This window comes from Sceloporus occidentalis, unplaced genomic scaffold (genome assembly GCF_023333645.1).
Source record: "Sceloporus occidentalis isolate IW3139 unplaced genomic scaffold, rSceOcc1.0.p SCAF_98, whole genome shotgun sequence".
Taxonomy (NCBI): domain Eukaryota; kingdom Metazoa; phylum Chordata; class Lepidosauria; order Squamata; family Phrynosomatidae; genus Sceloporus; species Sceloporus occidentalis.
In genome coordinates, this window is record NW_028317078.1 from 1,318,806 (window position 1) to 1,339,414 (window position 20,609).

Here is a 20,609-nt window from a genome sequence, read left to right on the forward strand (position 1 = left end):
GAGTGTAACAGAGTGTAAGAGACAGTAACAGAGTGTACGAGACAGTAACAGAGTGTACGAGACAGTAACAGAGTGTAAGAGACAGTAACAGAGTATACGAGAGTGTAGTAGAGTGTAAGAGACAGTAACAGAGCGTAAGAGACAGTAGCAGTGTGTAAGAGACAGAAGCAAAGTGAAAGAGAGAGTAGCAGAGTATAAGAGACAGTAGCAGAGTGTAAGAGACAGTAGCAGAGTGTAAGAGACAGTAACAGAGTGTAAGAGAGTGTAACAGCGTGTAAGAGAGTGTAACAGAGTGTAAGAGACAGTAAGAGAGTGTAACAGAGTGTAAGAGACAGTAACAGAGTGTAGGAGAGTGTAAGAGACAGTAACGGAGTGTAAGAGACAGTAACATAGTGTAAGAGACAGCAGCAGAGTGTAAGAGAGTGTAACAGAGTGTAAGAGACAGTAACAGAGCGTAAGAGACAGTAGCAGAGTGTAAGAGACAGAAGCAGAGTGAAAGAGAGAGTAGCAGAGTGTAAGAGACAGTAGCAGAGTGTAAGAGACAGTAGCAGAGTGTAAGAGAGTGTAAGAGACAGTAACAGAGTGTAAGAGAGTGTAACAGCATGTAAGAGAGTGTAACAGAGTGTAAGAGAGTGTAAGAGACAGTAACAGAGTGTAGTAGAGTGTAAGAGACAGTAACAGAGTGTAAGAGACAGTAACAGAGTGTAAGAGACATCAGCAGAGTGTAAGAGAGTGTAACAGAGTGTAAGAGAGTGAAAGAGACAGTAGCAGAGTGTAATAGACAGTAACAGAGTGTAAGAGAGTGTTATAGACAGTAGCAGAGTGTAAGAGACAATAGCAGAGTGTAAGATACAGTAGCAAAGTGTAAGAGACAGTAACAGAGTGTAAGAGACAGTAGCAGAGTGAAAGAGGCAGTAGTAGAGTGTAGTAGAGTGTACCAGAGTGTCACATGGCATATACCATCCTCTAGGATCACATAGTCCTGAATGATCTCAGTATACTGTGAACGTCTTTGGGGATCTCTTCGCGTAGACATCGTAAACCTGTGTAAGAGACAGTAAAAGAGTATATGAGACAGTAGCGGAGTGTAAGAGAGTGTGACAGAGCATAGGAGACAGTAACAGAGTATAGGAGACGGTAACAGAGTGTAAGAGAGTGTAAGAGACAGTAACAGAGTGTAAGAGACAGTAACAGAGTGTAAGAGACAGCAGCAGAGTGTAAGAGTGTAAGAGACAGTAACAGAGTGTAAGAGAGTGTAACAGAGTGTAAGAGACAGTAACAGAGTGTACGAGACAGTAACAGAGTGTACGAGACAGTAACAGAGTGTAAGAGACAGTAACAGAGTATACGAGAGTGTAGTAGAGTGTAAGAGACAGTAACAGAGCGTAAGAGACAGTAGCAGTGTGTAAGAGACAGAAGCAAAGTGAAAGAGAGAGTAGCAGAGTGTAAGACACAGTAGCAGAGTGTAAGAGACAGTAGCAGAGTGTAAGAGTGTAAGAGACAGTAACAGAGTGTAAGAGAGTGTAACAGCGTGTAAGAGAGTGTAACAGAGTGTAAGAGACAGTAAGAGAGTGTAACAGAGTGTAAGAGACAGTAACAGAGTGTAGGAGAGTGTAAGAGACAGTAACGGAGTGTAAGAGACAGTAACAGAGTGTAAGAGACAGCAGCAGAGTGTTAGAGAGTGTAACATAGTGTAAGAGAGTGTAAGAGACAGTAGCAGAGTGTAATAGACAGTAACATAGTGTAATAGAGTGTAAGAGACAGTAGCAGAGTGTAAGAGACCGTAGCAGAGTGTAACAGAGTGTAAGAGAGTGTAAGAGACAATAGCAGATTGTAATAGACAGTAACAGAGTGTAAGAGAGTGTTATAGACAGTAGCAGAGTGCAAGAGACAATAGCAGAGTGTAAGAGACAGTAGCAGAGTGTAACAGAGTGTAACAGAGTGTAAGAGAGTGTAAGAGACAGTAGCGGAGTGTAATAGACAGTAACAGAGTGTAAGAGAGTGTTATAGACAGTAGCAGAGTGTTATAGACAATAGCAGAGTGTAAGAGACAGTAGCAGAGTGTAATTGACAGCAGCAGAGTGTAAGAGAGTGTAAGAGACAGTAGCAGAGTGTAATAGACAGTAACAGAGTGTAAGAGAGTGTTATAGACAGTATCAGAGTGTAAGAGACAATAGCAGAGTGTAAGAGACAGTAGCAGAGTGTAATAGACTGTAGCAGAGTGTAACATAGTGTAAGAGAGTGTAAGAGACAGTAGCAGAGTGTAATAGACAGTAACATAGTGTAAGAGAGTGTTATAGACAGTAGCAGAGTATAAGAGAGTGTAAGAGACAGTTACAGAGTGTAAGAGAGTGTAACAGAGTGTAAGAGAGTGTAAGAGACAGTAACATAGTGTAGGAGAGTGTAAGAGACAGTAACAGAGTGTAAGAGACAGTAACAGAGTGGTAAGAGACAGTAGCAGAGTGTAGGAGAGTGTAAGAGAGTGTAAGAGACAGTAAGAGTGTAAGAGACAGTAACTGAGTGTAAGAGACAGCAGCAGAGTGTAAAAGAGTGTAACAGAGTGTAAGAGACAGTAACAGAGCGTAAGAGACAGTAGCAGAGTGTAAGAGACAGAAGCAGAGTGAAAGAGAGAGTAGCAGAGTGTAAGAGACAGTAGCAGAGTGTAAGAGACAGTAGCAGAGTGTAAGAGAGTGTAAGAGACAGTAACAGAGTGTAAGAGAGTGTAACAGCATGTAAGAGAGTGTAACAGAGTGTAAGAGAGTGTAAGAGACAGTAACAGAGTGTAGTAGAGTGTAAGAGACAGTAACAGAGTGTAAGAGACAGTAACAGAGTGTAAGAGACAGCAGCAGAGTGTAAGAGAGTGTAACATAGTGTAAGAGAGTGAAAGAGACAGTAGCAGAGTGTAATAGACAGTAACAGAGTGTAGGAGGGTGTCAGAGACAGTAACAGAGTGTAAGAGTCAGCAGCAGAGTGTAAGAGAGTGTAACATAGTGTAAGAGAGTGTAAGAGACAGTAGCAGAGTGTAATAGACAGTAACAGAGTGTAAGAGAGTGTTATAGACAGTAGCAGAGTGTAAGAGACAATAGCAGAGTGTAAGATACAGTAGCAGAGTGTAAGAGACAGTAACAGAGTGTAAAAGACAGTAACAGAGTGTAAGAGACAGTAGCAGAGTGAAAGAGACAGTAGTAGAGTGTAGTAGAGTGTAAGAGAGTGTCACATGGCATATACCGTCCTCTAGGATCACATAGTCCTGAATGATCTCAGTATACTGTGAATGTCTTTGGGGATCTCTTCGCGTAGACCTCGTAAACCTGTGTAAGAGACAGTAAAAGAGTATATGAGACAGTAGTGGAGTGTAAGAAAGTGTAACAGAGTATAGGAGACAGTAACAGAGTGTAAGAGAGTGTAAGAGACAGTTACAGAGTGTAAGAGAGTGTAACATAGTGTAAGAGACAGTAACAGAGTGTAAGAGACAGCAGAAGAGTGTAAGAGAGTTGAAGAGACAGTCGCAGAGTGTAATAGACAGTAACAGAGTGTAAGAGAGTGTTATAGACAGTAGCAGAGTGTAAGAGACAATAGCAGAGTGTAATAGACTGGAGCAGAGTGTAACATAGTGTAAGAGAGTGTAAGAGACTGTAGCAGAGTGTAATAGACAGTAACAGAGTGTAAGAGAGTGTTATAGACAGTAGCAGAGTGTAAGAGACAATAGCAGAGTGTAAGAGACAGTAGCAGAGTGTAATAGACAGCAGCAGAGTGTAAGAGAGTGTAAGAGACAGTAGCAGAGTGTAATAGACAGTAACAGAGTGTAAGAGAGTGTTATAGACAGTAGCAGAGTGTAAGAGACAATAGCAGAGTGTAAGAGACAGTAGCAGAGTGTAATAGACTGTAGCAGAGTGTAACAGAGTGTAAGAGACAGTAGCAGAGTGTAATAGACAGTAACAGAGTGTAAGAGAGTGTTAGACAGTAGCAGAGTGTAAGAGACAATAGCAGAGTGTAATCGAGTGTAGCAGAGTGTAAGAGAGTGTAAGAGACAGTAGCAGAGTGTAATAGACAGTAACAGAGTGTAAGAGAGTGTTAAAGACAGTAGCAGAGTGTAAGAGACAATAGCAGAGTGTAAGATACAGTAGAAGAGTGTAAGAGACAGTAACAGAGTGTAAGAGAAAGTAACAGAGTGTAAGAGAGTGTTATAGACAGTAGCAGAGTGTAAGAAACAATAGCAGAGTGTAAGAGACAGTAGCAGAGTGTAATAGACTGTAGCAGAGTGTAACAGAGTGTAAGAGAGTGTAAGAGACAGTAGCAGAGTGTAATAGACAGTAACAGAGTGTAAGAGAGTGTTATAGACAGTAGCAGAGTGTAATAGAGTGTAGCAGAGTGTAATAGAGTGTAGCAGAGTGTAATAGAGTGTAGCAGAGTGTAAGAGAGTGTAAGAGACAGTAGCAGAGTGTAATAGACAGTAACAGAGTGTAAGAGAGTGTTATAGACAGTTGCAGAGTGTAAGAGACAATAGCAGAGTGTAAGATACAGTAGAAGAGTGTAAGAGACTGTAACAGAGTGTAAGAGACAGTAACAGAGTGTAAGAGACAGTAACAGAGTGTAAGAGACAGTAGCAGAGTGAAAGAGACATTAGTAGAGTGTAGTAGAGTGTAAGAGAGTGTCACATGGCATACACCGTCCTCTAGGACCACATGGTCCCGAATGATCTCAGTATACTGTGAACGTCTTTGGGTATCTCTTCGCGTAGACATCGTAAACCTGTGTAAGAGACAGTAACAGAGTATATGAGACAGCAGCAGAGTGTAAGAGAGTGTAACATAGTGTAAGACAGTGTAAGAGACAGTAGCAGAGTGAAAGAGACAGTAGCAGAGTGTAAGATACAGTAGCAGAGTGTAAGAGACAGTAACAGAGTGTAAGAGACAGTAGCAGAGTGAAAGAGACAGTAGTAGAGTGTAGTAGAGTGTAAGAGAGCGTCACATGGCATATACCGTCCTCTAGGATCACATAGTCCCGAATGATCTCAGTATACTGTGAACGTCTTTGGGGATCTCTTCGCGTAGACATTGTAAACCTGTGTAAGAGACAGTAGCAGAGAGTAAGAGACAGTAACAGAGTACATGAGACAGTAACAGAGTATATGAGACAGTAGCAGAGTGTAAGAGAGTGTAACAGAGTATAGGAGACAGTAACAGAGTATAGGTGTCACGAACTGAGGACACAGGTTGATAAGGAGCCCAGGTGCAGGGGATACGAGGGGCTCTGTCTGTACCCCACGATGCATGATGGCTTGGGGTCGGTACAGACAGGCGTCGGAAATAAACCACAGACAGAAGATCAGGATCAAGAGTTGTATTGTATATGGTGGTACAACAATATTTACAGAGAAATTCACTCGACAGGAAGCCCACTTGCGGGGCACACGGCAGGAAGCCCACTTGCGGGGCACACGGCTGGAAGCCCACTTGCGGGGCACACGGCTGGAAGCCCACTTGCGGGGCACACCGCTGGAAGCCCAATTGCGGGGCACATGGCAGGAAGCCCAATTGCGGGGCACACGGCAGGAAGCCCAATTGCAGGGCACACGGCAGGAAGCCCAATTGCAGGGCACACGGCAGGAAGCCCAATTGCAGGGCACACGGCACGACTAGAAGCCCTCTTCCAGGGCACACGGCACGGGTAGAAGCCCTCTTCCAGGGCACACGGCAGGTTGCCCACTTGCAGGGCACACGGCAGGTTGCCCACTTGCAGGGCACTCAACCAGGGTAGTCCGCTAGTGGGCAGTCATCCTGGGAGTCGCGATGCAGGGCACTCCTCTTGGGAGTCCACTAGTGGGGCGCTGGCCGCAACTCAGGAACACGGCAGGTTGCCCACTTGCAGGGCACACGGCAGGTTGCCCACTTGCAGGGTACTCTACTTGGGAGTCCACTTAGTGGGGCGCAGGCCGCAACTCAGGAACATGGCAGGTTGCCCACTTGCAGGGCACACGGCAGGTTGCCCACTTGCAGGGCACTCAGCTTTGGAGTCCACTTAGTGGGGCGCTGGCCGCAACTCAGGAACACGGCAGGTTTCTGGAACAAGGCAGGTTTCTGGAACAAGGCAGGTTCTGGAACAAGATAGGTTCTGGAACAAGGCAGGTTCTGGAACAAGGCAGGTTCTGGAACAAGGCAGGTTCTGGAACAAGGCAGGTACTGGAACAAGGCAGGTACTGGAACAAGGCAGGAACCAAACAGGTAGTCCTCAAACGTTAATGTCAAGGCCCATGAGATCAACTGCAGCTGGACCTGATAATTAGTCTGAGAGGTTCTGAATGGCAAGGGCGGCCACTACTGGCTTGAAACATGAAATAAATAAGGCAAAGTATAAACAAGTCCAGCCAGCGCATGGTGAAGCGTTACAATAGGAGACAGTAACAGAGTGTAAGAGACAGTTACAGAGGGTAAGAGAGTGTAACCGAGTGTAAGAGACAGTAACAGAGTGTAAGAGACAGCAGCAGGGTGTAAGAGAGTGTAAGAGACAGTAGCATAGTGTAATAGACAGTAACATAGTGTAATAGACTGTAGCAGAGTGTAACATAGTGTAAGAGAGTGTAAGAGACAGTAGCAGAGTGTAAGAGAGTGTAACAGAGTGTAACAGACAGTAACAGAGTGTACGAGACAGTAACAGAGTGTAAGAGACAGTAACAGAGTGTACGAGAGTGTAGTAGAGTATAAGAGACAGTAACAGAGTGTAAGAGACAGTAGCAGAGTGTAAGAGACAGAAGCAGAGTGAAAGAGAGAGTAGCAGAGTGTAAGAGACAGTAGCAGAGTGTAAGAGACAGTAGTAGAGTGTAGTAGAGTGTAAGAGAGTGTCACATGGCATATACCGTCATCTAGGATCACATAGTCCCGAATTATCTAAGTATACTGTGAACGTCTTTGGGGATCTCTTTGCGTAGACATCGTAAACCTGTGTAAGAGACAGTAACAGAGTATATGAGACAGTAGCAGAGTGTAAGAGAGTGTAACAGAGTGTAAGAGACAGTAACAGAGTGTAAGAGACAGTAACAGAGTGTAAGAGACAGTAGCAGAGTGAAAGAGACAGTAGTAGAGTGTAGTAGAGTGTAAGAGAGTGTCACATGGCATATACCGTCCTCAAGGATCACATAGTCCTGAATGATCTCAGTATACTGTGAACGTCTTTGGGGATCTCTTCGCTTAGACATCGTAAACCTGTGTAAGAGACAGTAGCAGAGAGTAAGAGACGGTAACAGAGTATGTGAGAAAGTAGCAGAGTGTAAGAGAGTGTAACAGAGTATAGGAGACAGTAACAGAGTATAGGAGACAGTAACAGAGTGTAAGAGAATGTAAGAGACAGTAACAGAGTGTAAGAGAGTGTAACAGAGTGTAAGAGACAGTAACAGAGTGTAAGAGGGTGTAAGAGACAGTAGCAGAGTGTAGGAGAGTGTAAGAGAGTGTAAGAGAGTGTAAGAGACAGTAACAGAGTGTAAGAGACAGTAACAGAGTATATGAGACAGCAGCAGAGTGTAAGAGAGTGTAACAGAGTATAGGAGACAGTAACAGAGTATAGGAGACAGTAACAGAGTGTAAGAGACAGTAACAGAGTGTACGAGACAGTAACAGAGTGTACGAGACAGTAACAGAGTGTAAGATACAGTAACAGAGTGTATGAGAGTGTAGTAGAGTGTAAGAGACAGTAACAGAGCGTAAGAGATAGTAGCAGAGTGTAAGAGACAGTAGCAGAGTGAAAGAGACAGTAGCAGAGTGTAAGAGACAGTAGCAGAGTGTAAGAGACAGTAACAGAGTGTAAGAGATAGTAGCAGAGTGTAAGAGAGTGTAAGTGACAGTAACAGTGTGTAAGAGGGTGTAACAGCGTGTAAGAGAGTGTAACAGCATGTAAGAGAGTGTAACAGAGTGTAAGGGAGTGTAAGAGACAGTAACAAAGTGTAAGGGGGTGTAAGAGACAGTAGAAGAGTGTAGGAGAGTGTAAGAGAGTGTAAGAGAGTGTAAGAGAGTGTAAGAGAGTGTAATAGACAGTAACAGAGTGTAAGAGACAGTAACAGAGTGTAAGAGACAGCAGCAGAGTGTAAGAGAGTGTAAGAGACAGTAACAGAGTGTAAGAGAGTGTAACAGAGTGTAAGAGACAGTAACAGAGTGTACGTGACAGTAACAGAGTGTAAGAGACAGTAACAGAGTGTAAGAGACAGTAACAGAGTATACGAGAGTGTAGTAGAGTGTAAGAGACAGTAACAGAGTGTAAGAGACAGTAGCAGTGTGTAAGAGACAGAAGCAAAGTGAAAGAGAGAGTAGCAGAGTGTAAGAGACAGTAGCAGAGTGTAAGAGACAGTAGCAGAGTGTAAGAGAGTGTAAGAAACAGTAACAGAGTGTAAGAGAGTGTAACAGAGTGTAAGAGAGTGTAAGAGACAATAACAGAGTGTAGGAGAGTGTAAGAGACAGTAACAGAGTGTAAGAGACAGTAACAGAGTGTAAGAGACAGCAGCAGAGTGTAGGAGAGTGAAAGAGACAGTAACAGAGTGTAAGAGAGTGTAAGAGACAGTAACAGAGTGTAAGAGACAGTAACAGAGTGTATTAGACAGTAACAGAGTGTAAGAGACAGTAACAGAGTGTACGAGAGTGTAGTAGAGTGTAAGAGACAGTAACAGAGTGTAAGAGGGTGTAAGAGACAGTAGCAGAGTGTAGGAGAGTGTAAGAGAGTGTAGGAGAGTGTAATAGAGTGTAAGAGAATGTAAGAGACAGTAACAGAGTATATGAGACAGCAGCAGAGTGTAAGAGAGTGTAACAGAGTATAGGAGACAGTAACAGAATATAGGAGACAGTAACAGAGTGTAAGAGACAGTAACAGAGTGTAAGATACAGTAACAGAGTGTATGAGAGTGTAGTAGAGTGTAAGAGACAGTAACAGAGCGTAAGAGATAGTAGCAGAGTGTAAGAGACAGTAGCAGAGTAAACGAGACAGTAGGAGAGTGTAAGAGACAGTAGCAGAGTGTAAGAGACAGAAACAGAGTGTAAGAGAGTGTTATAGACAGTAACAGAGTGTAAGAGAGTGTTATAGACAGTAGCAGAGTGTAAGAGACAATAGCAGAGTGTAACATAGTGTAAGAGAGTGTTATAGACAGTAGCAGAGTGTAAGAGACAATAGCAGAGTGTAAGAGACAGTAACAGAGTGAAAGAGACAGTAACATGGTGAAAGAGACAGTAGCAGAGTGAAAGAGACAGTAGTAGAGTGTAGTAGAGTGTAAGAGATAGGAGTGTAAGAGACAGTAACAGAGTGTAAGAGACAGTAACAGAGTGTAAGAGACAGCAGCAGAGTGTAAGAGAGTGTAAGAGACAGTAACAGAGTGTAAGAGAGTGTAACAGACTGTAAGAGACAGTAACAGAGTGTACGAGACAATAACAGAGTGTAAGAGACAGTAACAGAGTGTACGAGAGTGTAGTAGAGTGTAAGAGACAGTAACAGAGTGTAAGAGACAGTAGCAGAGTGTAAGAGAGTGTAACAGAGTGTACGAGACAGTAACAGAGTGTAAGAGACAGCAGCAGAGTGTAAGAGACAGCAGCAGAGTGTAAGAGAGTGTAACATAGTGTAAGAGAGTGTAAGAGACAGTAGCAGAGTGTAAGAGACAGCAGCAGAGTGTAAGAGAGTGTAACATAGTGTAAGAGAGTGTAAGAGACAGTAGCAGAGTGTAATAGATAGTAACAGAGTGTAAGAGAGTGTTATAGACAGTAGCAGAGTGTAAGATACAGTAGCAGAGTGTAAGAGACAGTAACAGAGTGTACGAGACAGTAACAGAGTGTAAGACACAGTAACAGAGTGTAAGAGACAGTAACAGAGTGTACGAGAGTGTAGTAGAGTGTAAGAGACAGTAACAGAGTGTAAGAGACAGCAGCAGAGTGTAAGAGAGTGTAAGAGACAGTAACAGAGTGTAAGAGAGTGTAACAGAGTGTAAGAGACAGTAACAGAGTGTACGAGAGTGTAGTAGAGTGTAAAAGACAGTAACAGAGTTTAAGAGAGTGTTATAGACAGTAGCAGAGTGTAAGAGACAATAGCAGAGTGTAAGATACAGTAGCAGAGTGTAAGAGACAGTAACAGAGTGTAAGAGACAGTAACAGAGTGAAAGAGACAGTAGCAGAGTGTTAGAGACAGTAGCAGAGTGTAAGAAACAGTAACAGAGTGTAAGAGACAGTAGCAGAGTGTAAGAGAGTGTAAGAGACAGTAACAGTGTGTAAGAGGGTGTAACAGCGTGTAAGAGAGTGTAACAGCGTGTAAGAGAGTGTAACAGAGTGTAAGAGAGTGTAAGAGACAGTAACAGAGTGTAAGAGGGTGTAAGAGACAGTAGCAGAGTGTAGGAGAGTGTAAGAGAGTGTAAGAGAGTGTTATAGACAGTAGCAGAGTGTAAGGGACAATAGCAGAGTGTAAGAGACAGTAGCAGAGTGTAATAGACTGTAGCAGAGTGTAACATAGTGTAAGAGAGTGTAAGAGACAGTAGCAGAGTGTAATAGACAGTAAGAGAGTGTAAGAGACAGTAAGAGAGTGTAAGAGGGTGTAAGAGACAGTAGCAGAGTGTAGGAGAGTGTAAGAGAGTGTAAGAGAGTGTAAGAGACAGTAACATAGTGTAAGAGACAGCAGCAGAGTGTAAGAGAGTGTAAGAGACAGTAACAGAGTGTAAGAGAGTGTAACAGAGTGTAAGAGACAGTAACAGAGTGTACGAGACAGTAACAGAGTGTAAGAGACAGTAACAGAGTGTACAAGAGTGTAGTAGAGTGTAAGAGACAGTAACAGAGCGTAAGAGACAGTTGCAGAGTGTAAGAGACAGAAGCAGAGTGAAAGAGAGAGTAGCAGAGTGTAAGAGACAGTAGCAGAGTGTAAGAGACAGTAGCAGAGTGTAAGAGAGTGTAAGAGACAGTAACAGAGTGTAGGAGAGTGTAAGAGACAGTAACAGAGTGTAAGAGACAGTAACAGAGTGTAAGAGACAGCAGCAGAGTGTAAGAGAGTGTAACATAGTGTAGGAGAGTGTTAGAGACAGTAACAGAGTGTAAGAGACAGCAGCAGAGTGTAAGAGAGTGTAAGAGACAGTAGCAGAGTGTAATAGACAGTAACAGAGTGTAAGAGAGTTATAGACAGTAGCAGAGTTTAAGAGACAGTAACAGAGTGTAAGCGACAGTAACAGAGTGTAAGAGGGTGTAAGAGACAGTAGCAGAGTGTAAGAGAGTGTAAGAGACAGTAACAGAGTGTAAGAGAGTGTAACAGAGTGTAAGAGACAGTAACAGAGTGTACGAGACAGTAACAGAGTGTAAGAGACAGTAACAGAGTGTACGAGAGTGTAGTAGAGTGTAAGAGACAGTAACAGAGCGTAAGAGACAGTAGCAGTGTGTAAGAGACAGAAGCAGAGTGAAAGAGAGAGTAGCAGAGTGTAAGAGAGTGTAAGACACATTAACAGAGTGTAAGAGAGTGTAACAGCGTGTAAGAGAGTGTAACAGAGTGTAAGAGAGTGTAATAGAGTGTAACAGAGTGTAAGAGAGTGTAAGAGACAGTAACAGAGTGTAATAGACAGTAACAGAGTGTAAGAGAGTATTATAGACAGTAGCAGAGTGTAAGAGACAATAGCAGAGTGTAAGATACAGTAGCAGAGTGTAAGAGACAGTAACAGAGTGTAAGAGACAGTAGTAGAGTGAAAGAGACAGTAGTAGAGTGTAGTGGAGTGTAAGAGAGTGTCACATGGCATATACCGTCCTCTAGGACCACATAGTCCCTAATGATCTCAGTATACTGTGAACGTCTTTGGGGATCTCTTCGCGTAGAAATCGTAAACCTGTGTAAGAGACAGTAGCAGAGAGTAAGAGACAGTAACAGATTATATGAGACAGTAGCAGAGTGTAAGAGAGTGTAACAGAGTATAGGAGACAGTAACAGAGTATAGGAGACAGTAACAGAGTGTAAGAGACAGTTACAGAGTGTTAGAGAGTGTAACAGAGTGTAAGAAACAGTAGCAGAGTGTAAGAGACAGTAGCAGAGTGTAAGAGAGTGTAACAGAGTGTAAGAGACAGTAACAGAGTGTAAGAGACAGTAACAGAGTGTACGAGACAGTAACAGAGTGTAAGAGACAGCAGCAGAGTGTAAGAGACAGCAGCAGAGTGTAAGAGAGTGTAACATAGTGTAAGAGAGTGTAAGAGACAGTAGCAGAGTGTAAGAGACAGCAGCAGAGTGTAAGAGAGTGTAACATAGTGTAAGAGAGTGTAAGAGACAGTAGCAGAGTGTAATAGATAGTAACAGAGTGTAAGAGAGTGTTATAGACAGTAGCAGAGTGTAAGATACAGTAGCAGAGTGTAAGATACAGTAGCAGAGTGTAAGAGACAGTAACAGAGTGTACGAGACAGTAACAGAGTGTAAGACACAGTAACAGAGTGTAAGAGACAGTAACAGAGTGTACGAGAGTGTAGTAGAGTGTAAGAGACAGTAACAGAGTGTAAGAGACAGCAGCAGAGTGTAAGAGAGTGTAAGAGACAGTAACAGAGTGTAAGAGAGTGTAACAGAGTGTAAGAGACAGTAACAGAGTGTACGAGAGTGTAGTAGAGTGTAAAAGACAGTAACAGAGTTTAAGAGAGTGTTATAGACAGTAGCAGAGTGTAAGAGACAATAGCAGAGTGTAAGATACAGTAGCAGAGTGTAAGAGACAGTAACAGAGTGTAAGAGACAGTAACAGAGTGTAAGAGACAGTAACAGAGTGTAAGAGACAGTAGCAGAGTGTAAGAGACAGTAGCAGAGTGTAAGAGAGAGTAGCAGAGTGTAAGAGAGTGTAAGAGACAGTAACAGCGTGTAAGAGAGTGTAACAGCATGTAAGAGAGTGTAACAGAGTGTAAGAGAGTGTAAGAGACAGTAACAGAGTGTAGGAGAGTGTAAGAGACAGTAACAGAGTGTAAGTGACAGTAACAGAGTGTACGAGACAGTAACAGAGTGTAAGAGACAGCAGCAGAGTGTAAGAGACAGCAGCAGAGTGTAAGAGAGTGTAACATAGTGTAAGAGAGTGTAAGAGACAGTAGCAGAGTGTAAGAGACAGCAGCAGAGTGTAAGAGAGTGTAACATAGTGTAAGAGAGTGTAAGAGACAGTAGCAGAGTGTAATAGATAGTAACAGAGTGTAAGAGAGTGTTATAGACAGTAGCAGAGTGTAAGATACAGTAGCAGAGTGTAAGAGACAGTAACAGAGTGTACGAGACAGTAACAGAGTGTAAGACACAGTAACAGAGTGTAAGAGACAGTAACAGAGTGTACGAGAGTGTAGTAGAGTGTAAGAGACAGTAACAGAGTGTAAGAGACAGCAGCAGAGTGTAAGAGAGTGTAAGAGACAGTAACAGAGTGTAAGAGAGTGTAACAGAGTGTAAGAGACAGTAACAGAGTGTACGAGAGTGTAGTAGAGTGTAAAAGACAGTAACAGAGTTTAAGAGAGTGTTATAGACAGTAGCAGAGTGTAAGAGACAATAGCAGAGTGTAAGATACAGTAGCAGAGTGTAAGAGACAGTAACAGAGTGTAAGAGACAGTAACAGAGTGAAAGAGACAGTAGCAGAGTGTTAGAGACAGTAGCAGAGTGTAAGAAACAGTAACAGAGTGTAAGAGACAGTAGCAGAGTGTAAGAGAGTGTAAGAGACAGTAACAGTGTGTAAGAGGGTGTAACAGCGTGTAAGAGAGTGTAACAGCGTGTAAGAGAGTGTAACAGAGTGTAAGAGAGTGTAAGAGACAGTAACAGAGTGTAAGAGGGTGTAAGAGACAGTAGCAGAGTGTAGGAGAGTGTAAGAGAGTGTAAGAGAGTGTTATAGACAGTAGCAGAGTGTAAGGGACAATAGCAGAGTGTAAGAGACAGTAGCAGAGTGTAATAGACTGTAGCAGAGTGTAACATAGTGTAAGAGAGTGTAAGAGACAGTAGCAGAGTGTAATAGACAGTAAGAGAGTGTAAGAGACAGTAAGAGAGTGTAAGAGGGTGTAAGAGACAGTAGCAGAGTGTAGGAGAGTGTAACAGAGTGTAAGAGAGTGTAAGAGACAGTAACAGAGTGTAAGAGACAGTAGCAGAGTGTAAGAGACAGTAGCAGAGTGTAAGAGAGAGTAGCAGAGTGTAAGAGAGTGTAAGAGACAGTAACAGCGTGTAAGAGAGTGTAACAGCATGTAAGAGAGTGTAACAGAGTGTAAGAGAGTGTAAGAGACAGTAACAGAGTGTAGGAGAGTGTAAGAGACAGTAACAGAGTGTAAGAGACAGTAACAGAGTGTACGAGACAGTAACAGAGTGTAAGAGACAGCAGCAGAGTGTAAGAGACAGCAGCAGAGTGTAAGAGAGTGTAACATAGTGTAAGAGAGTGTAAGAGACAGTAGCAGAGTGTAAGAGACAGCAGCAGAGTGTAAGAGAGTGTAACATAGTGTAAGAGAGTGTAAGAGACAGTAGCAGAGTGTAATAGATAGTAACAGAGTGTAAGAGAGTGTTATAGACAGTAGCAGAGTGTAAGATACAGTAGCAGAGTGTAAGAGACAGTAACAGAGTGTACGAGACAGTAACAGAGTGTAAGACACAGTAACAGAGTGTAAGAGACAGTAACAGAGTGTACGAGAGTGTAGTAGAGTGTAAGAGACAGTAACAGAGTGTAAGAGACAGCAGCAGAGTGTAAGAGAGTGTAAGAGACAGTAACAGAGTGTAAGAGAGTGTAACAGAGTGTAAGAGACAGTAACAGAGTGTACGAGAGTGTAGTAGAGTGTAAAAGACAGTAACAGAGTTTAAGAGAGTGTTATAGACAGTAGCAGAGTGTAAGAGACAATAGCAGAGTGTAAGATACAGTAGCAGAGTGTAAGAGACAGTAACAGAGTGTAAGAGACAGTAACAGAGTGAAAGAGACAGTAGCAGAGTGTTAGAGACAGTAGCAGAGTGTAAGAAACAGTAACAGAGTGTAAGAGACAGTAGCAGAGTGTAAGAGAGTGTAAGAGACAGTAACAGTGTGTAAGAGGGTGTAACAGCGTGTAAGAGAGTGTAACAGCGTGTAAGAGAGTGTAACAGAGTGTAAGAGAGTGTAAGAGACAGTAACAGAGTGTAAGAGGGTGTAAGAGACAGTAGCAGAGTGTAGGAGAGTGTAGGAGAGTGTAAGAGAGTGTTATAGACAGTAGCAGAGTGTAAGGGACAATAGCAGAGTGTAAGAGACAGTAGCAGAGTGTAATAGACTGTAGCAGAGTGTAACATAGTGTAAGAGAGTGTAAGAGACAGTAGCAGAGTGTAATAGACAGTAAGAGAGTGTAAGAGACAGTAAGAGAGTGTAAGAGGGTGTAAGAGACAGTAGCAGAGTGTAGGAGAGTGTAAGAGAGTGTAAGAGAGTGTAAGAGACAGTAACATAGTGTAAGAGACAGCAGCAGAGTGTAAGAGAGTGTAAGAGACAGTAACAGAGTGTAAGAGAGTGTAACAGAGTGTAAGAGACAGTAACAGAGTGTACGAGACAGTAACAGAGTGTAAGAGACAGTAACATAGTGTACAAGAGTGTAGTAGAGTGTAAGAGACAGTAACAGAGCGTAAGAGACAGTTGCAGAGTGTAAGAGACAGAAGCAGAGTGAAAGAGAGAGTAGCAGAGTGTAAGAGACAGTAGCAGAGTGTAAGAGACAGTAGCAGAGTGTAAGAGAGTGTAAGAGACAGTAACAGAGTGTAGGAGAGTGTAAGAGACAGTAACAGAGTGTAAGAGACAGTAACAGAGTGTAAGAGACAGCAGCAGAGTGTAAGAGAGTGTAACATAGTGTAGGAGAGTGTTAGAGACAGTAACAGAGTGTAAGAGACAGCAGCAGAGTGTAAGAGAGTGTAAGAGACAGTAGCAGAGTGTAATAGACAGTAACAGAGTGTAAGAGAGTTATAGACAGTAGCAGAGTTTAAGAGACAGTAACAGAGTGTAAGCGACAGTAACAGAGTGTAAGAGGGTGTAAGAGACAGTAGCAGAGTGTAAGAGAGTGTAAGAGACAGTAACAGAGTGTAAGAGAGTGTAACAGAGTGTAAGAGACAGTAACAGAGTGTACGAGACAGTAACAGAGTGTAAGAGACAGTAACAGAGTGTACGAGAGTGTAGTAGAGTGTAAGAGACAGTAACAGAGCGTAAGAGACAGTAGCAGTGTGTAAGAGACAGAAGCAGAGTGAAAGAGAGAGTAGCAGAGTGTAAGAGAGTGTAAGACACATTAACAGAGTGTAAGAGAGTGTAACAGCGTGTAAGAGAGTGTAACAGAGTGTAAGAGAGTGTAAGAGAGTGTAACAGAGTGTAAGAGAGTGTAAGAGACAGTAACAGAGTGTAAGAGACAGTAACAGAGTGTACGAGAGTGTAGTAGAGTGTAAGAGACAGTAACAGAGTGTAAGAGACAGCAGCAGAGTGTAAGAGAGTGTAAGAGACAGTAACAGAGTGTAAGAGAGTGTAACAGAGTGTAAGAGACAGTAACAGAGTGTACGAGAGTGTAGTAGAGTGTAAAAGACAGTAACAGAGTTTAAGAGAGTGTTATAGACAGTAGCAGAGTGTAAGAGACAATAGCAGAGTGTAAGATACAGTAGCAGAGTGTAAGAGACAGTAACAGAGTGTAAGAGACAGTAACAGAGTGAAAGAGACAGTAGCAGAGTGTTAGAGACAGTAGCAGAGTGTAAGAAACAGTAACAGAGTGTAAGAGACAGTAGCAGAGTGTAAGAGAGTGTAAGAGACAGTAACAGTGTGTAAGAGGGTGTAACAGCGTGTAAGAGAGTGTAACAGCGTGTAAGAGAGTGTAACAGAGTGTAAGAGAGTGTAAGAGACAGTAACAGAGTGTAAGAGGGTGTAAGAGACAGTAGCAGAGTGTAGGAGAGTGTAAGAGAGTGTAAGAGAGTGTTATAGACAGTAGCAGAGTGTAAGGGACAATAGCAGAGTGTAAGAGACAGTAGCAGAGTGTAATAGACTGTAGCAGAGTGTAACATAGTGTAAGAGAGTGTAAGAGACAGTAGCAGAGTGTAATAGACAGTAAGAGAGTGTAAGAGACAGTAAGAGAGTGTAAGAGGGTGTAAGAGACAGTAGCAGAGTGTAGGAGAGTGTAACAGAGTGTAAGAGAGTGTAAGAGACAGTAACAGAGTGTAAGAGACAGTAGCAGAGTGTAAGAGACAGTAGCAGAGTGTAAGAGAGAGTAGCAGAGTGTAAGAGAGTGTAAGAGACAGTAACAGCGTGTAAGAGAGTGTAACAGCATGTAAGAGAGTGTAACAGAGTGTAAGAGAGTGTAAGAGACAGTAACAGAGTGTAGGAGAGTGTAAGAGACAGTAACAGAGTGTAAGAGACAGTAACAGAGTGTACGAGACAGTAACAGAGTGTAAGAGACAGCAGCAGAGTGTAAGAGACAGCAGCAGAGTGTAAGAGAGTGTAACATAGTGTAAGAGAGTGTAAGAGACAGTAGCAGAGTGTAAGAGACAGCAGCAGAGTGTAAGAGAGTGTAACATAGTGTAAGAGAGTGTAAGAGACAGTAGCAGAGTGTAATAGATAGTAACAGAGTGTAAGAGAGTGTTATAGACAGTAGCAGAGTGTAAGATACAGTAGCAGAGTGTAAGAGACAGTAACAGAGTGTACGAGACAGTAACAGAGTGTAAGACACAGTAACAGAGTGTAAGAGACAGTAACAGAGTGTACGAGAGTGTAGTAGAGTGTAAGAGACAGTAACAGAGTGTAAGAGACAGCAGCAGAGTGTAAGAGAGTGTAAGAGACAGTAACAGAGTGTAAGAGAGTGTAACAGAGTGTAAGAGACAGTAACAGAGTGTACGAGAGTGTAGTAGAGTGTAAAAGACAGTAACAGAGTTTAAGAGAGTGTTATAGACAGTAGCAGAGTGTAAGAGACAATAGCAGAGTGTAAGATACAGTAGCAGAGTGTAAGAGACAGTAACAGAGTGTAAGAGACAGTAACAGAGTGAAAGAGACAGTAGCAGAGTGTTAGAGACAGTAGCAGAGTGTAAGAAACAGTAACAGAGTGTAAGAGACAGTAGCAGAGTGTAAGAGAGTGTAAGAGACAGTAACAGTGTGTAAGAGGGTGTAACAGCGTGTAAGAGAGTGTAACAGCGTGTAAGAGAGTGTAACAGAGTGTAAGAGAGTGTAAGAGACAGTAACAGAGTGTAAGAGGGTGTAAGAGACAGTAGCAGAGTGTAGGAGAGTGTAAGAGAGTGTAAGAGAGTGTTATAGACAGTAGCAGAGTGTAAGGGACAATAGCAGAGTGTAAGAGACAGTAGCAGAGTGTAATAGACTGTAGCAGAGTGTAACATAGTGTAAGAGAGTGTAAGAGACAGTAGCAGAGTGTAATAGACAGTAAGAGAGTGTAAGAGACAGTAAGAGAGTGTAAGAGGGTGTAAGAGACAGTAGCAGAGTGTAGGAGAGTGTAACAGAGTGTAAGAGAGTGTAAGAGACAGTAACAGAGTGTAAGAGACAGTAGCAGAGTGTAAGAGACAGTAGCAGAGTGTAAGAGAGAGTAGCAGAGTGTAAGAGAGTGTAAGAGACAGTAACAGCGTGTAAGAGAGTGTAACAGCATGTAAGAGAGTGTAACAGAGTGTAAGAGAGTGTAAGAGACAGTAACAGAGTGTAGGAGAGTGTAAGAGACAGTAACAGAGTGTAAGAGACAGTAACAGAGTGTACGAGACAGTAACAGAGTGTAAGAGACAGCAGCAGAGTGTAAGAGACAGCAGCAGAGTGTAAGAGAGTGTAACATAGTGTAAGAGAGTGTAAGAGACAGTAGCAGAGTGTAAGAGACAGCAGCAGAGTGTAAGAGAGTGTAACATAGTGTAAGAGAGTGTAAGAGACAGTAGCAGAGTGTAATAGATAGTAACAGAGTGTAAGAGAGTGTTATAGACAGTAGCAGAGTGTAAGATACAGTAGCAGAGTGTAAGAGACAGTAACAGAGTGTACGAGACAGTAACAGAGTGTAAGACACAGTAACAGAGTGTAAGAGACAGTAACAGAGTGTACGAGAGTGTAGTAGAGTGTAAGAGACAGTAACAGAGTGTAAGAGACAGCAGCAGAGTGTAAGAGAGTGTAAGAGACAGTAACAGAGTGTAAGAGAGTGTAACAGAGTGTAAGAGACAGTAACAGAGTGTACGAGAGTGTAGTAGAGTGTAAAAGACAGTAACAGAGTTTAAGAGAGTGTTATAGACAGTAGCAGAGTGTAAGAGACAATAGCAGAGTGTAAGATACAGTAGCAGAGTGTAAGAGACAGTAACAGAGTGTAAGAGACAGTAACAGAGTGAAAGAGACAGTAGCAGAGTGTTAGAGACAGTAGCAGAGTGTAAGAAACAGTAACAGAGTGTAAGAGACAGTAGCAGAGTGTAAGAGAGTGTAAGAGACAGTAACAGTGTGTAAGAGGGTGTAACAGCGTGTAAGAGAGTGTAACAGCGTGTAAGAGAGTGTAACAGAGTGTAAGAGAGTGTAAGAGACAGTAACAGAGTGTAAGAGGGTGTAAGAGACAGTAGCAGAGTGTAGGAGAGTGTAAGAGAGTGTAAGAGAGTGTTATAGACAGTAGCAGAGTGTAAGGGACAATAGCAGAGTGTAAGAGACAGTAGCAGAGTGTAATAGACTGTAGCAGAGTGTAACATAGTGTAAGAGAGTGTAAGAGACAGTAGCAGAGTGTAATAGACAGTAAGAGAGTGTAAGAGACAGTAAGAGAGTGTAAGAGGGTGTAAGAGACAGTAGCAGAGTGTAGGAGAGTGTAAGAGAGTGTAAGAGAGTGTAAGAGACAGTAACATAGTGTAAGAGACAGCAGCAGAGTGTAAGAGAGTGTAAGAGACAGTAACAGAGTGTAAGAGAGTGTAACAGAGTGTAAGAGACAGTAACAGAGTGTACGAGACAGTAACAGAGTGTAAGAGACAGTAACATAGTGTACAAGAGTGTAGTAGAGTGTAAGAGACAGTAACAGAGCGTAAGAGACAGTTGCAGAGTGTAAGAGACAGAAGCAGAGTGAAAGAGAGAGTAGCAGAGTGTAAGAGACAGTAGCAGAGTGTAAGAGACAGTAGCAGAGTGTAAGAGAGTGTAAGAGACAGTAACAGAGTGTAGGAGAGTGTAAGAGACAGTAACAGAGTGTAAGAGACAGTAACAGAGTGTAAGAGACAGCAGCAGAGTGTAAGAGAGTGTAACATAGTGTAGGAGAGTGTTAGAGACAGTAACAGAGTGTAAGAGACAGCAGCAGAGTGTAAGAGAGTGTAAGAGACAGTAGCAGAGTGTAATAGACAGTAACAGAGTGTAAGAGAGTTATAGACAGTAGCAGAGTTTAAGAGACAGTAACAGAGTGTAAGCGACAGTAACAGAGTGTAAGAGGGTGTAAGAGACAGTAGCAGAGTGTAAGAGACAGTAACAGAGTGTAAGCGAGTGTAACAGAGTGTAAGAGACAGTAACAGAGTGTACGAGACAGTAACAGAGTGTAAGAGACAGTAACAGAGTGTACGAGAGTGTAGTAGAGTGTAAGAGACAGTAACAGAGCGTAAGAGACAGTAGCAGTGTGTAAGAGACAGAAGCAGAGTGAAAGAGAGAGTAGCAGAGTGTAAGAGAGTGTAAGACACATTAACAGAGTGTAAGAGAGTGTAACAGCGTGTAAGAGAGTGTAACAGAGTGTAAGAGAGTG